This window comes from Helicoverpa zea, chromosome 16 (genome assembly GCF_022581195.2).
Source record: "Helicoverpa zea isolate HzStark_Cry1AcR chromosome 16, ilHelZeax1.1, whole genome shotgun sequence".
NCBI lineage: Eukaryota > Metazoa > Arthropoda > Insecta > Lepidoptera > Noctuidae > Helicoverpa > Helicoverpa zea.
The window spans coordinates 9,869,686-9,886,444 of NC_061467.1; the positions used below are offsets into that span (position 1 = coordinate 9,869,686).

General features: G+C 35.4%; 1 protein-coding gene across 2 annotated transcripts in view; it reads left to right on the top strand.

The window, feature by feature from the left end:
• Positions 1-16,759, top strand: part of LOC124637815 (protein yippee-like) — a 128,873-nt gene that overhangs the window by 79,032 nt on the left and 33,082 nt on the right. The window contains exon 1 of one of the 2 annotated variants that reach the window (XM_047174494.1): positions 450-708. The exons of the other annotated variant lie outside the window; for it this stretch is intronic. The gene's annotated coding sequence lies outside the window, so the exon portion shown is untranslated. Of the gene's footprint in view, positions 1-449; positions 709-16,759 lie in introns of those variants that run through there. 2 annotated transcript variants of the gene reach the window in all.

Consider the following 16,759-nt stretch of genomic DNA (forward strand, 5'->3'; position numbering starts at 1 on the left):
GATTTCCAAAATATTTAGATTTCGTGTTAACAGTGCAGTAAAGAACCTATTTCGACCACTTTTACTACTGGGCAAATGGCTCAGGCTTTGTTAAGTGACTATCTATGGAGAACATTTGAACCGGTTTTTCTCGGGACCTCTGGGACCGATTTCAAAAATATTTGGATTTCATGTTCAGAGTGCACTATGGAACCAGTTGGAACTACTCCCACTGCTGGGCAAACTTTGAGCCCAGACCCTGGCATTGTCCTTTCCACAAACCGTTTTAATTTGTCCGAAGAGAGAGGCGCGACTTCCAATTTTGTAACGAAATAGAGTACAGCGAAATCTACTAATCTACTCAATGTTTACGTGTTCATTCACACGCGTTGTATTGTGTGCGTGTGGCGTCGTTGCGCCTGCGCAGAAGGCTCGCGATCGAGCCCTCTTTGTTTGTTGACAAGCCGAGTGCTGAACTCAACAAGCTGTTCTATTCGAGTATGGACTTCGTGCGCGTCGGACGTGCGCCGCGCCGATACATATACTTTGTTTAGAGCTATCGTGTTATCGCGTATATCGGCTAAATTTAGTGCAGTTATTTTAAAGAATTTTTCCCACTTCTGCGCAATATTACTGTGAAGTGTTGTTCTGTGGAGCTCTTATCCGTCAGCGTTGGTTCCGAAGATTTTTTCCACATCTAAAATTACGCGTTCGCTACTGTGCCAGAAGGTAATTTGTTTTCTTTTATTTTTCTTGGACATTGTATGTAGTATACGGCAATCAAGGACTGCACTTCAAAGGAAGATTGTAATCTCAGACTTTATATCGGTAGTGTAGCGAATTTATAATACCAGTGACGATAGATATCGATGCACATCGACGTATTTCAATGAAAATGCATGCATTGCTCATAACGTCGCCTTTATATAAACAGCAGAGGTGCAACATCGTACAAATATTCACACACACGATTGATCATCGCGAAATGTCAGTCAGGACGAGGATTGGAAAGTTAGTGCAGACATGGTCATTAAATGTGGCACCGCACGATTTCACCGCAAATGAGATGTTTGCACACGAACGACTAAAAGACAATCTTGCGACTTGCGTTTATCCAGCGCTTCTGTTGTAACTAGATACTGTTATAATTTGGCCGGTTGCCGTAGAAGGCGTGTAGCGGTATCTTATGGTAGTCTGGTGGCCTGGTAACTCGTCTCTTAGCTAACGGTGAATTTATTGCACCGTACGTGTGTATCTCATGTACACAAACAATTACGACCGGTGACACGATGATTCAATTTTGCGGTCAACTGAACTGTATGGCACAGTTGCGGTCAATTTACTGTTAGAACCTATTAATAGTAAACAAAGCCTATGATATCATTTTGTCAACAAACTTTTAAAGGAACCAAACAAAGTTATTCTTCCTTATGTCGGGTGATAGTGATGTTACTGTCGATGTCAATAAGAGGGCATCAATGTAATGTCCTCCTTTGTTTATTTATACTTTTATCGCATAATTTAGAAGTCGTGAACTTGTCACTTACAATACTTGTGCATACTTGTGCATAATGTAAAGATATAAGTGATGTACTTGTGACATCAATACAGTTCCTTGAAACGTTTTGTATCTGTACTGTACGAAAGTTGTTGTAATTGTGAACTGCGAAATAGGGACTTTAGTCTCTTGCCATTCAAAAGTTCTTAAAGACCTTTTCAGGTAAAAATCTGCATACAAAGCCTGCTTTCTTTTTACGTTTATTCATAAAGCTCCTTTACTATTTAACACGATATTCAATGAATTTCGTTTGTCTATTTGCTATTGTTGAATATTTCTTTAAAGCGCTGTTCATTCTTGAGTTGTTTCAAATACTTGAAAAGTAATTTGGAAAGCTTTAGTAAAGTTGAAATCCATAGTTTTAAAAGGTTTTGAGCCGTAGAGGAATTTTATCTCTCCCTCGCCTGTTGACCTCGGACGACCTCGATTGCTTTGATACGCGTCGGATAAAAATAATCTTAAGTGAAAGTTGAATACACATTTGAATAAAATTCATGAACATATTATAATATCGCGTGTTTACGTTTTAGATGTAAATGTTTTTGTCAATTTTATGAGCTGAGTAACAAATGGAGCCGTCAGCTGACTGTCGTAGCGTTGAGGAAAATAGTCAATTTTATACTGACATATATATATTTATAGATAGTGAAACTGCGCAGTAGTACCGGCTGATTGTTTACATACTGAAACATTGCAGAAGAAATACATATTTCCATACATTTATTTACGACACTGTAAAACGCAATTACCTAAGAAGAAAGGGTTGGATATTGTTGTCCTCATAAAAATATATATTTTTGTAAAAAAAATCTTTTGGTTTTTACAGTATTAGTACATTACATAAACTATGGTCTTATAAATTAACAACAAAGTGTCTTTACTACCTAAGAAAAACATCTAGTCGTAGTTAAACTTGTATGGTTACTTTTAGCAACATTACAATCTCCCACAAATGTATTATTACCACACAAAGTTTATAATGCTCTCAACGAAATTAGTCTTGCGAGAACACGAAGAAAAACTCTAGCGACGATCTGAGAATTAACTTAGAATTTATAATGCTTAGATGAAAATAAGTAAAAAAATATAATATTTTTTATGCCAGTATAAATATTTTGAAATTCGTTTCGAAATTACTTATCGTACAAAAGCAGTTTCGGAATATGCATTTTTGTCCAAATTTTTGCTAGTGCTCTATAAATAAAAAATATTTTTTTGTAAGTTAGGTACTAAGTAGAACTCAACTTAATTGTAGCTTATTATGTAGCTTATACAATCCTCTGACCTTTAAATAAAAACTTCGTCTGAAAGTCCCTAATAACAATTTTCGAAATTAAATCATGTCATTGCTAACTCATTCGCTTTCATGTTAGGCAATAATGATTAGTTTAAGTCCTCGGATTACTTAATGATTCAGTTCCCAAGAGATATTATCTATAGGGCTCATTGCCAACTGTCTGTGGATTTATTTAACAGAAAAACCCACTTAGTGTATACTAGGACCGAGACCTGGCCCGTACACTAAGACCAATTTTGTTTTTCTTTAAATATGTTCTGAAATGTTTGGTCCTTTTATCCGTAAATTGCAAATTCTGTATTGCTACGTCTTGTTAGTCATCCAGTTCAATACTTCTCAGCACCCTACGGCTAAAAACGGAGTGCAGCATTCGATCTTTCAAGATCTCGAAGTAACACAAAGTGACGGTCAGGTCAACAAAGCTGTGATTCACGGAGAAAGTTCCTGTTCAGCACTTTATACGCTACCCCTTTGGCTGTTGGCTGTAATCCAAAGAACGTGTAAGTCTTTGTAATACACTAAATCTTTTGTAATTAACTTGAGTTCGCGCTACAATGCATTTCTGCAATCTTCAAGAATTTACTAGTGATTTACTTAACGTTTATTAATCATACACTTCGTATTCTGTGTTTCTACCTAATTTTCATGTCCTAGTTCGTAAGTACTAGGTCATATTTTCTTAATCTTAATGATATACCGCTCGTAATATAGATAACTTTAATAGGGACGCTTTTGATAAGGCGAGCGGTTGTTTCAATGATGTCTGTATGCGACGTAACATCAGTTGCAGTTTTGTATGCAATTCGTACTAGTTCGGATTCAACCGAAATAGTCGATGTATTTGTAGGCTCATAAAGTACACCACTAATCTCAGCTATCTTTGGATCGGCTGCATTGGTCGGATCTAACGACCGTACGATAGATCTCGTATTCGTTCGTCTATTGTAAATTGTGCAACATCAGATACCTCAGTAATGTTCTCTCTATTGTAAGATTTTTAGTTGGGTTTTTACTGATTTTTATCAAAGGAGTAACTTGTAGAGGTTCTCGTCTGTTCTTTTGTAACTTTTGTTATGGTTCATTGACATAGGTACTCCACAGCTATTCGATAGTTCAGAAGTGTCTATTAACGATCATATTGCAGTAATTTGAATTCTTCGGACTTTTCCTTAAAATCAGTTATGTTTTCCCTAAGTTAGTGATGTTTACTAGCCTCTAAGAGCACGTATATCTGCTATGGGAGTAGTAGTGGCGACAGACGGTCGTTTGGCAGTAACGCTTGGCAGGCACTCTGCTGATTCACAGGCGCATAAACCAGGAAGTGAATATGAAACTTTGTGATCTTTGTCTCAATGGGTTACTTTTATTAATTCGATCTACTGAACTTTAAGATTTATTGGAGTTTGGAGAAATTATCAAAGATGTTAACGTTACTTCTAGGCATGCGTGCACCATATTCCACGGCGTCTTCGCTTATATTTTGATAATAGTTTCTATGAAATTTGTTGCTGTTTGTTCCCCGTAAAATCGACTTCCCGGCACCGTGCTTCAAGCTGTAACATTTCATAACTTCATTTCTTTACATTAGTTTTAGGTATAGTGGTTTAGTGTAGTGTGAGATAAATGAGAAAAAATTTAGAGTTACAATATAGTCTGATTATAAAACAATTCTAAAATTATGTAACAACTAAATTGAAATAAAAGCCATAGAAGGCAACAAAGCTTGCACACAATTTTCATAAAAACTTCATTTCATAAAACCGCAGACAAAACCATAATGGAGCTCGAAATTGCAGACAAAACTTTAATATTGTACCTGCAAGTGAAGATGACCTTGGGGATATGAAATACGCCAGAAACAAAAGAGACAGGTACAGACATTCTTTAATTGTTTTGACTACATTATGTAATACAATATAACAGTGTTGTGTAAACTTATCAGTACAATGAGGAAGTTGTTATAACTTTGATAAATTACAACTTAATAAAGAGCACATGTGGAATGACATTGCAACTAAATGTCAAAAGTCATCCGATTACAACAAAATCGCGGCTGCATTTCGATTCTCTTAAATCGATTCCACTGCAGGGTTACGCAATCGACTAATCGCAACAGTGAATTGTAACGACTGCATCGAATTTATATTGAGTCGAAATATCGTTTTACAAGACACTGATAACATCAGCTTTACAGTTACGCTTGACATTGATCGCAAATTGCCAAACTACATATATTCATGTAATTAAAGTGAAATCTTGAGTAACCAACCGGTCCTTCATTACTGTAACGGGTCCAGGCTCGAATACCGTTGCACTGCCAGCGAAGGGAAGTAATCACCTAAATAAAGTAATTTTAAGGTATAAACTCGTTTCGGTTATTTTGGCTGCCATCCAACGAGTTTAAGACAAACATTCACGCGAAGGCGACTGGAAATACCGAAACCCTTTGTTGTAACTACTCACTCTTCTCTACTACGTCTTAGCACTAAAATAAAGCCCACTTTATTTTCATTGTAATTAAAGAAAATGCTGTGTCCTTATAGTCTAATCCTGCGCAGTTTTGTACGAACGGAGATGCAATAAAATTTAATTTGTGTCTCGTTAGTGTGGACTCTAATGTCGCTCAGTTAAACCCCTGTTTCAATTCTGTTCCGTTAAAACCTGCAGTTCTGCGTCTTGTTACGTCACTTTTAACTAGAACGCTGTTCGTAAACACTGCGATTTATTTCATTGTTGTCTGCACAAAGCATTCCCAAGAATCTGTAGATGAATCAAAAATTCAAAGAACGTTATGATTGGTAGTAGACGAGGTTCAATAAATACACGGAAAATGGAAATAAAATCCATTTATTATTATACCCCGGAGTAGAAAATTTAATCGCGAATCTATTGGCGTACTTTATATCCCAGACGGGGTGTACTTACATAATATTGTTACAATAAATTCTCTGTGCACTCTCCCGTCTAGACATGCGTGCATTAAACTTGAAACTGCATCTCCCTCTCCCCGTCTGCATCGAAATTGCGATCCTTATTTTCTGCTGCATCAGGATAAAGCGCTGGAACACTGTCTGGACAGTTTTCAATTTAGTTTTTATAATAACCAGCTTCCTCTATGTTTTGACTTCTAAGTTTGAGCAATAAAACGAATCGGTCTGAGTGTTGGTGATTCTGTCTGAATGTCTAGCCTTTGTGTCCTGTCCCGCCGTCGGCCAACTTCTGTAATAATATTCTGTGTGTCCTTGAGTTTATTTTGTCCACACATATATATTACAGAACCGATCCCTTTTGTTTCTTTTTTACCTGCTCTGTCTGGTGCATTAAGTTTTTCCTTTAATGAGTATTTAGTTTTGGCTTAGTCGGTTTAGCTCTCTTTAATCTTGCTTTACAATAGTTGAATTACCTCAGGGAGGGTGAGATAATAGCTTTTCTCCTTCGTATTCTTAATTCTTATAATATCTTTTTGAATTAGCAAAGCTGCTTTTTTCTCAAAAATCTCACCCAATGCTTTCCCTTACTTTTAAAGATTTGGTCGGCTGCACCCTTGCTTGCTATTAGTTTTTTTTATCCATAGTTTGAGATATCTCTCTCACTTTTCGCTTCGTTCACATCTCGGTTCCATACTAATTCACTTTGCTTCATATAATTTGCGTCTCGTTGCAATCCAGACAGCCAGACTTTGACTTGGTACCATTTGTAAATTGAGCAATCCCTCTGAGTCCTGTTTGGGTGAGATTCGGAATTACAAGTTATGGAACTACCGAACTGTTTTATAGTTCCCGTCTTATTGTGTAATATCCAAGATATATCTCTATGTCGCTTGATAATAAACTTGTCCATACAATATTTACATAGAACATTTAGCTGTCAACCACACAATAGTTTTTGTTAGATTTTTTGTTAAACCTGATCTTTATTTTAATGAAGTGGATGAGCAAAAAATGTATGTACAAGATGTTTTAGAACTGTTGTTATGTAACGAAGCACTTATCATTTTTGAGTTATATAAATTGTTGTGTTTGAAATAATTGAAAAGTCGTGGTGGCGTAGTGGGTAAAGGACCAACCTCTCAAGTATGAGGGCGCGGGTTCGATCCCAGGTCAGGCAAGTACCAATGCAACTTTTCTAAGTTTGTATGTACTTTCTAAGTATATCTTAGACACCATTGACTGTGTTTCGGATGGCACGTTAAACTGTAGGTCCCGGCTGTCATTGAACATCCTTGGCAGTCGTTACGGGTAGTCAGAAGCCAGTAAGTCTGAAACCAGTCTAACCAAGGGGTATCGGGTTGCCCGGGTAACTGGGTTGAGGAGGTCAGATAGGCAGTCGCTTCTTGTAAAGCACCGGTACTCAGCCGAATCCGGTTAGACTGGAAGCCGACCCCAACGTGATTGGGAAAAGGCTCGGAGGATGATGATAAATTGTTGTGTTTGGTTTTTTCTGGATAATCTTTTATGTATTTTGAAGTAGTGCTAAGTGCAGCTTCGTGGATGTGGTATGGTATGGTATGGAATTGGTTTCTTTAATTGAATGTGCGATTCCAAATGCTTAAGGCGTTAAATACCCCTTTTGACTTGGAAGGCTCATTTTTATCCGATTACATGGAGTGGTTCTCACGGAATTCTGGTGAAACCGGCTTCAGAAGTTAGTTATGTTTTATTCTCATATGTGATAACAGGTATTGAGACATTTTTGAAGGTCATACAACTATAACACTGTTGTTAATCTATCATTGTTACAATTTTTATGTCATTCCGTTACATAACAAATAATAATAGACTGTTGTCGACGAACTCAGTCTAATGATTATTCATTATTATTGTTTTCCTTTGCGATAATAATACGATAGGTTGTATTGTTTACATTTTTACTACCTAGTCGAAATCAACAATTTAATACAACAAGCGTTTATATGAAAGGTCGTATGTGTAAGGTGTGTCAGTATAAAAAAATAAAATACTTTGATTTCAGGCGGTTATAAAACACATCTAAATAACATGAAAGCCGTATAATGTAAATAACATTAAAATGTGAATACAAGTAAATCAATAATGTCGTTTCCTTGAACGCTTGGTACCTTTGTATGCACCAAAGAAATGGATGTTACTAAATATTGTTAGCAGAACTGATTTATTTCCCAGATATTAGCAGTTGATCTCTTTCTAAACAGCTCCGGAAGCTATTAAAAAAGTATGGCCGGTATCGTTTCCCCATAAAGTGAAACAAAGTAACTCATCATGACCATAATTTTTGGTGCATCATGAAAATGACGAAAAGTATTCATTTGTATAAAAAATACTTCATAAAAAAAATGACGGTTATTTTTTAATTTTTGTAACCTGCTTCGCCTCACACCTTATGTATATTTTTACACATCACGTTTCTCATATAAATCTTATGATTCATCCACATTGCAAGGACAGTTCACTGGAATATTTTGGGGGCACTAACCGTTCGTACTTCTAATATCGTTGACAGATCTGAGAGCCTAGTGTGATTTCTTCAAGTTTACGTTCTCACTGCGTCAATTATCATCTAGCTTAATTACGAAGCAGTTATTTTGTAAATGTTTGTGTTATAAAGTTGTCATCGTCTTTTGGTCGTCTTATGTATGATGCGCTCACTTACAACATATAGTAAACGTAATAACCGACAAAATAAATGAAAGTGAAATATTCTAATCAAATGATATAACTTAGGATATTCCCGTAATACATACCTAGTTCAATCATAAATTACCTAATTGAGATTTCAATGACACGATGGGTCTGATCTGTTTAAATTATTCGTTTATATTTCAATCCACTGAGATCACCCTGACCTAAAACTGGATTTTTTCTAGTTAACAAAACGAACAAAATACCCAGTTAATTCAGTTTAGGCCACTAAAATAGGACAGATCTGTCAAAGCTTTGACGTACAGCCCTGATCTGGACAGATCTGGATAGAACTGGAATCTGATAGCGAGTGCGATTCTCTGATTGTGCGATATTGACAATTACCTAGTACATATTGGAGGCCTCACTTTGAACTAGATTGGTGCAGTAAGACGTGGGTAGGTCAGTTTATATTCGGACTAGTTTATTCTGGTAGCTTAAAAAGACTCAAATTATTATCAGTCATAAACTTTAACCAAGAAATATGTTTCTTTGGGCTATTTACCAATTTTTGTAATAAAATGCAAAATTCATTTCGATTCGATTAACTTTTATCGATAAATTATCTTTCTATGAAACAATAGACAACCCTAAAATGCCGAAGAGACAGTCTCCATAAAAAGACAATTTTACTTTTAAAATAATAAACATGAACATTTTCTTTCATCGCTTTGATATTGTTTTGAAAATCAACAGAAGATTTTATCAATTCCTTTACAAAATTCATGTTCATGTTTTTTTGTAAGAAGCTTGTTATTTTGATTTGAATTATATTATCAAAGAGGTTCAGAATTTAGTTTTGAGGAAAATCGTAACAATTTAAAATTATGATCGTATCGTATTCACGTTTCCATGATCTGGTTAAAAAACTGTTTTGTTATGCTTCGATTGATTGTTTATTTTTGTATTTTTCCTTAGTTAGATATAAAAAAAAATGGTAACTATAATTTAATGTTCATTTAGCGCCCAAATTTTACTGCAAAAAAAAAACCTAATGCAACGCTCCTTCTAGGTACAGACAGTCCATTGTAGGTATATGTAATTTCGGCCACAGATCTAGTTACAACTAGAAACGGAACTCCTTAATTATGCGAACTCGAAGCATAATAAAAACGTGTGTGATCTAGAAATGGTCGCGTTACTCAAACAGCTAATTTGCATAGAGCTGGCGATTCAATGACCTGCCGTCGTCGCCGTATCAATCGATTGCTGCGTTTGTTCGAATTCATTCACCCCACATACATCGATATACCGACGAGGGAGCAATGTACGGCATTCCAAATCAGTAGGGATCCGAGTTACCGAGTCGCTGAATAACAACCCTATTAACCCTCGAAAGGTACGGGGTTATTAACTTTCGTTAAGTCGACTCGATTTTGACTGTAAATGAATTTTTAGTTTATTTATTTTATTTTTCTAAGCCTAGGATTTAGTTAGACGCTAAATTGATGCTTTTTATATTTTATTTTCTTTTAACGAAGTCATTAATAAACATTGTCCAATTTATTCATTGCTTGTTTTACAGTTGTTGTTCCAAATTTAATTTGATGTTTAATTAATTGTCAATTAGAGGTCGAATGATTGCCACTAATTATAAATGAGCTATCTAATGTTACTATTTAATGTTTTGATTTGTTTTGTATCAATAATAATATGTTTGTTGAAAGGTAACATATTTTATCAGATTGTGTTATTTAATATTTTATTTGCATAAATCTTAAACATGTATTTTTTACCTGGGCAGAAGGAGGGTTATGTTTTATTCTTAACATTCATAGTTGAGATAAATCGTTACAGTTCAAAAAACTATCCAAGCAGTCAACAACCACTTTATCGATAAAAAGCTGTCACATCACTATTTCATTGGAACTCTCGATATGCGTTACAAAAACTGTTTATGTACACAAATGCACCGTGGGATTGTTTTAGCTGTCGCTTCAAGCGTTCTGCGAATTTTTTCACTAATCTTCAATAGTCTTCATGATAGTTTTATGAGCAAATGGTGGTTAGCTCTTTAGAAAACTAAAACTAGTAACTTTCTTATTGCATATTGTAAGTGTTCTATTTATGTTGTGGCGTACGTGTCGACGTGTCAGTACGAACGAAAGGCTCCTCAAAACAAACAAGAAGAATCTGAAATCGTATTATTTTTAATTAAAATATGTATATGTATGATGAAAAATCTATGCTAACATGTTTAAATGCAAACCTTTAAAGCTCCTAGCTATTATTTAGATGCTAAGAGACATTTTAAACCCTAGTAAAGATATTTTTTTTTATTCTAGACTGTAAAACCCGTCAGACAGGGAAGTACATAAGAAAGAAGGTCGGTTATCACTGACGCGTCATTTGACCACAAATAAATAAAAACAAGGATAAAGGTAATGCAGTGACGATGATGATGTCTCCAAAAAGTTTTCTTAAAGGCGCATGAGACTGCATAAACAACATGAATAATATAAACGTAGGTAAGTTTATTGGTCGGCTCCGGCTAGACTGAATACTAGTCAGACCGGTTTGTTTATAGGTCTGTCCCAACTCTTCCGTACTGCACGTGTACCTAGCACTATTAATGCAATATTATGCAACTTGTTACCTATGGAATTATTGTTACTATTTTGTTGTACTAAGTGATTGGAATAAATCTATAGTTTACGAGATTAAAGCAATTGTGATTAAAGACCTGGTGATTTGCTTACTGTAGATAGAATTTTGATATTAGTCCCATACAAGTAATGTAAATTTTTTATATCTAGTAAGCAAATCAATGTATGTATAAAATATTGGGAACGGCCGTTATATTATATTTAAATGTTGCTTATTGTGTTGTTAAATCATGTCTGTTTTTTTCAATAATGGTCTTGACAACCGTAACAGTTTTACAAATTAAAAAAATGCAAGTAAGCCAAAGTCTATGGTATTTATAAAAATGAAATAATAAGAATAAATAACTTTGGAGATCATCATCATTAATTTAAGAGCCCAGCTCTTGTCGGTGGCGCTCCTTCCATTTACACCTATCTAGCGCCAACTCCTGAACTTCCTTATACGTCACGACTTTCAAGCAAAAAATGAAAAAAAAAAAATGTAAAAAATGCAAAGGCAACTCTATAAATTATTGGGTTACCAATAGAAGAAATGTAAAATTGTCTTTACTGGTTTGACAATTGAATTTTAAGCTTGACTTGAATTATCGTCGAACTATTGAAATTGTTAGGTTGTTACCCTAATATAGTGTATAAGAGTATTCACCTAACCGTTAGCTTAGAGTCTGATGGAATATTTTTTAAAATTTTCTAGAAAGTTTCTGTGACTAACTTGTGGTAGGTTATCTATAACCAGGATTTTTACGGAAAATTGAAACCTCCGTATTGAATCATCATTGGTATTATGGATTTACAAGTGACTTATTTTTTGTAATTTTTTTGTGTAGGTACTTAATGTATTTAACCATATATCAACTGTGTATATTATATATTTGAGTGCAATTAATATTATATATTTTCTGTAACTAAAACAAGAAGTTCTTTGAAGTATTAATATTAATAACATCACGTCCTTTCAAGGTTGACATTAATTTTAGTTGGCGCCAGATTTTTAAGTGGCATTATTAACACTTTCGATGCCCAGCACCCGGGATTCGAGTCGAACCATAGTTCATTCCTTATGCCCGCAACCCGAATACCGAGTCGTCGCTATGTGTAGCTATAGATGCATGTGCTCATGCCCAGGACCCGAATAGCGAGTCCATAGCTAAGTAAGCTGTAAGGGTTGTCAAACGTAAGGCAATCGAAGTCCAGTAGGAAAGCCAATAGTCAAACACAAAAGTAATAACACAGAAGTCCGGTAGAAAAGCCAATAGTCGATCACAAACAAACGTAACACGGGAGAGAGTATTCGATATAGGTTTAGCCGGAAGTGCAAACAGATACCGAATGAGCTTAAATTATTTTGTAAATACGTACCTACTTTTAGCAGCAAAGAAGGGTTAAGTTTTTACCTGAGTAAGACCTTTAGGCGATTATCACACTGCCCCGCATGATGCAGCGTAGTGCGTGGATGCGTTTTTTTTCCGTTGTATGGAAATATCTCTGTTTGTATGGAAAACACGCATAGTCCAACACACTGAAAATGCATCCACGCGCGTTCATGCGGATCACGCACATACATGCGGAGAAACACGCACCCCCGCGCGTAGGTGCGCGGCGAGACGCAAGGTATGGCACACTGAATCCCGCAATGCCGCGCGTGATTTTGAATGGGCGTGACGTGTATATTTGAAAATGGAACTCGCTGTGCGTGAATTTACAAAACGCACCTACGCGCGTGAGTGCGTGAAAAACCCGCACGCTGATGCAGATCTGCACTCCCGCAGGAACGCGCGTAGGTGCGTCGACACGCAAGATGCAGCGTGATGCGGGGCAGTGTGAAGATCACCTAAATCGTTTGCCGAAAACTTTTTTTAAAGTTAAAACAAAAGTGCATCTATCGCCTTTTGTGCAATAACGAGATTTATGGTTCTTTATCTCTGGCCCGTAAAATGACAAACAAAGCGCGTCGGCATGTTTTTTGAGATTACGAGTATTTAAACTAAAAACTAGATACTTACTTTCTTTGTTATCCTATGCAGGTGTTAAAACAAAGCACGTCGGCGTTGTATTGATTAAAAAAAAAGCTTACAGAAACATGTAGATAAATCAACAACATAATAAATTAAATAACAAGACGGGATTTATTTTCTTTATTCTGATCAAAAATGCACAATAATTATATTCTAGTAAATTATTTTGGGTAGCCCTACGCTCGGTGGGCGGGGCTTAAGTGAACCCGGACGCCGGGTTTTCGGGCATAAGGGTCCCGTTCCGATACAATTGCGCTGTTGGACTCGAATACCGGGTTGTTATGTAATTATGCAAAATATTTTTGGGCATGTGGATAGGAATTGCATAGGTGAGCTGGGCAGCGAAAGTGTTAACCTTGAAATCTCTGGTCGTGTTCTATTTTTTAATTTATTGTTTCTGTTTATAACATTTGAATTCTTATAATATGTTTGGAGTTTAAAGCCCTTTTCATCCGTACTCTGTCCTACTTACGAAATTATTATACTTTATGACCATGATAATATAAAGTGCTGATATTTTTACGAAGTTCAAAATACGAACTCGTTTATCTGTCAAAATGGTATTCGATGTATAAATAATGTATGTATAAATCTTATACATACATTAGCCTACATAAGAAGGAAGCAAACAAAACTAGGGTTAATGAACTCTGAAGAAAATATCATCGAAAGTAATCATCAGGTTTTAAATTAGACTGTCTAGATTTAGGCCTCTTGAATTGCTAGTATTGAAATTCTTTAGATATAGTGGGTAAGATATAACAGTAATTTTATTTATTTGTTGTTATTTGTGTTTATTTTTAAATGATTGATGAATTGACTTGTCGTGGTGGCCTAGTGGGTAAAGGACCAACCTCTCAAGTATGAGGGCGCGGGTTCGATCCCAGGTCAGGCAAATACCAATGCAACTTTTCTAAGTTTGTATGTACTTTCTAAGTATATCAAAGACACCATTGACTGTGTTTCGGATGGCACGTTAAACTGTAGGTCCCGGCTGTCATTGAACATCCTTGGCAGTCGTTACGGGTAGTCAGAAGCCAGTAAGTCTGACACCAGTCTAACCAAGGGGTATCGGGTTGCCCGGGTAACTGGGTTGAGGTGGTCAGATAGGCAGTCGCTTCTTGTAAAGCACTGGTACTCAGCCGAATCCGGTTAGACTAGAAGCCGACCCCAACATGATTGGGAAAAAGGCTCGGAGGATCAATTAACTTTTATTTTAATATAAACTCCAACTTGTACCTATAGAAATGACATCAATTGGTGATTTCGAGAAATCTGAAGAATATTCAAAACACAACCTAATATTTTGTCGTTACCATGTTATTAAACATGAAAAACCTTTTCACAACGAATAAAGTAAAGACGCCAGCCAGTCGAGTGCTAAAGCAATGAGTCTTCTAAATGTCCATTATGAATAAATTTCAATACATAATGTCCATTTGTTAACTCTTTTAACGTCAAGCGTTGAAAATTCTTCAGATGTAACGTAAATGGGACTTAGTTCTTTCATCCTCCGAGACCTTTTCCCAACTATGTTGGGGTCGGCTTCCAGTCTAACCGGATGTAGCTGAGTACCAGTGCTTTGGACTTGGTAATGGTAAAAAATCACTAACAATTTCCCTGTCACATGAATATGAGTCATATGCACTGACCTCTATATTTACCACTGGACCGGCTGTTCCGTACGTTTGACAGCAATTTTTTGTGCCCATTTGAAGCGCCAATATCGTCTAAGCGAGTGTCCACAGATCTAATTTTGACGTATAATTTCAAATGGCTGTGAGAGAAGTGTTTGTTCATTGGTTCACTATAAAATAATTTTAGTACCACGGACACTCGCTACGTCTAACAGCGCCAAAATGGCGATTATCAAACGGGCACAAAAGCACGTTGACAGCAGCCGGTCCAGTGGTAGAGGTCAGTGGTCATATGTGATACACACCGATTGTTTAAATATTGTGTCTGCATCATGGAAAGTGAAGTGGCTAAATATATTTCTGTAAAAAAAACGTTGCTAGATCACAGACAACAATTTGAAAAGAAATGCAAATCTATCTTTCTTTCTGCATAAGGTGAAATTATTTAAAAAAAAAAAGTTCTTTCCTGCATAAGCTGTAATTATTTAAAAAATATATTCAGAGGTCTTTAATTCAAAGGTCTCAGGTGTAAATAATCTGAAAAAAAAAATGTTTGACATCGTTAATTAATGAGTGACCCCAAAGACTCAAACTTCAATTGAAATTCCATCTATAAAACATATCTTACTCGTTCAAAAGACTTCAAAAACTTAGCTTAAATTAAATGCAAATTATATTTTCTGAAATTTCTTATTCAGTCCACGAGCATTATTTTTATAAAATTCAATTTGTTTGGCAAAGGCATGTAATTGACGCGTCTGATGTAGAATAAGCTTTTAATATTAATAAATATGATTAATTAATGAGATTATTTTTCATATAAAGTAATGGTGTTAGATTTTTTTCTGTGAAAGAAAATTGCTAACTTTCTCTGACATGTATTTTGATATTAAATATTCAAAATGTTTTTGTTAAAATAAACTATGTAAGTATGTAAGCATATATTTTCGTCCTTTCACTTTCTCGTTTGTGGCATTTATCCAATTTGTTTAAATTCTTAGAAAACTAGCATAGCTTTTGTTTTTGTCTTATTTGTTAAAAAAAATCACAGTTACAACCTTTTTATAAAGTACCAAAAAGGTCGTAACAACACTTATTAAACCATAAACACAGCTTTCTCGCTAACCAAAGATTCACAGAACACCTCTTTGAAACAATGTCTTCGCTAATTCACATAGACATAATATTAGTAAACAGGACTGCGCATATAAACCCAAAAAACGAGCCGAGTGAAACAGTTAGTACGGAGGCTGTCTGTCCCTTTCTAATAGGGTGACTATGAGATTAAGCTATGTGAGACAAATCCGAATTTGCTAAGATTATTAAACACAGATTAGTATTGAAGTTTTAACTTACGCAGTTTGTGACCTTAAGATACTAATAAAGGCTTTTAATAATTAGCGGAAATTAGCAGTATAAAAGCAGGAAGATTCGAAGTGAAGACTGTTTTTTTTTGTATTTCTACTTCATATATAGACTGCTGAGCCATTTATGTCGCCTTTCTTCATTTTTTGGGAAGCTATAACAATAGTACAACAGTTTTAAAATCCATCACCCATATTTTGACTAGTTACAAGAATTCATGGGCACCCTAGTTGTTTGGTTTACGAAAATTTTATTATTAGCCAACCTGTGGAACGATATATTGCAACCACCATAGGATTCACTTTTGCAAGTAGAAACGCAACACTTTTTCACCATTTTAATAGTTTAAATTGATTTAATACAAAAAAATATAAACAAAATTTTAAATGCTGATTACGCGCCAAGAATGTTCAGGGTTACCGCTAGAAAATAAAAAAAAAGCAAAATAAAAATTTATGTTGTTTATGTTTTAATAATAAATACGAATAAATTAATGAGATTGTTATTAATTTGTTGACTTACAATTGTTAAAATAAGATAAAAATATAAGTGATTCAATTGTTTTTGGGAAGACAAAACTTTTGATCACAACATTTTTTTATGCTGGCAAGGTGTTAGAAAGAGACAAACAGCCTCCGTTCGAAC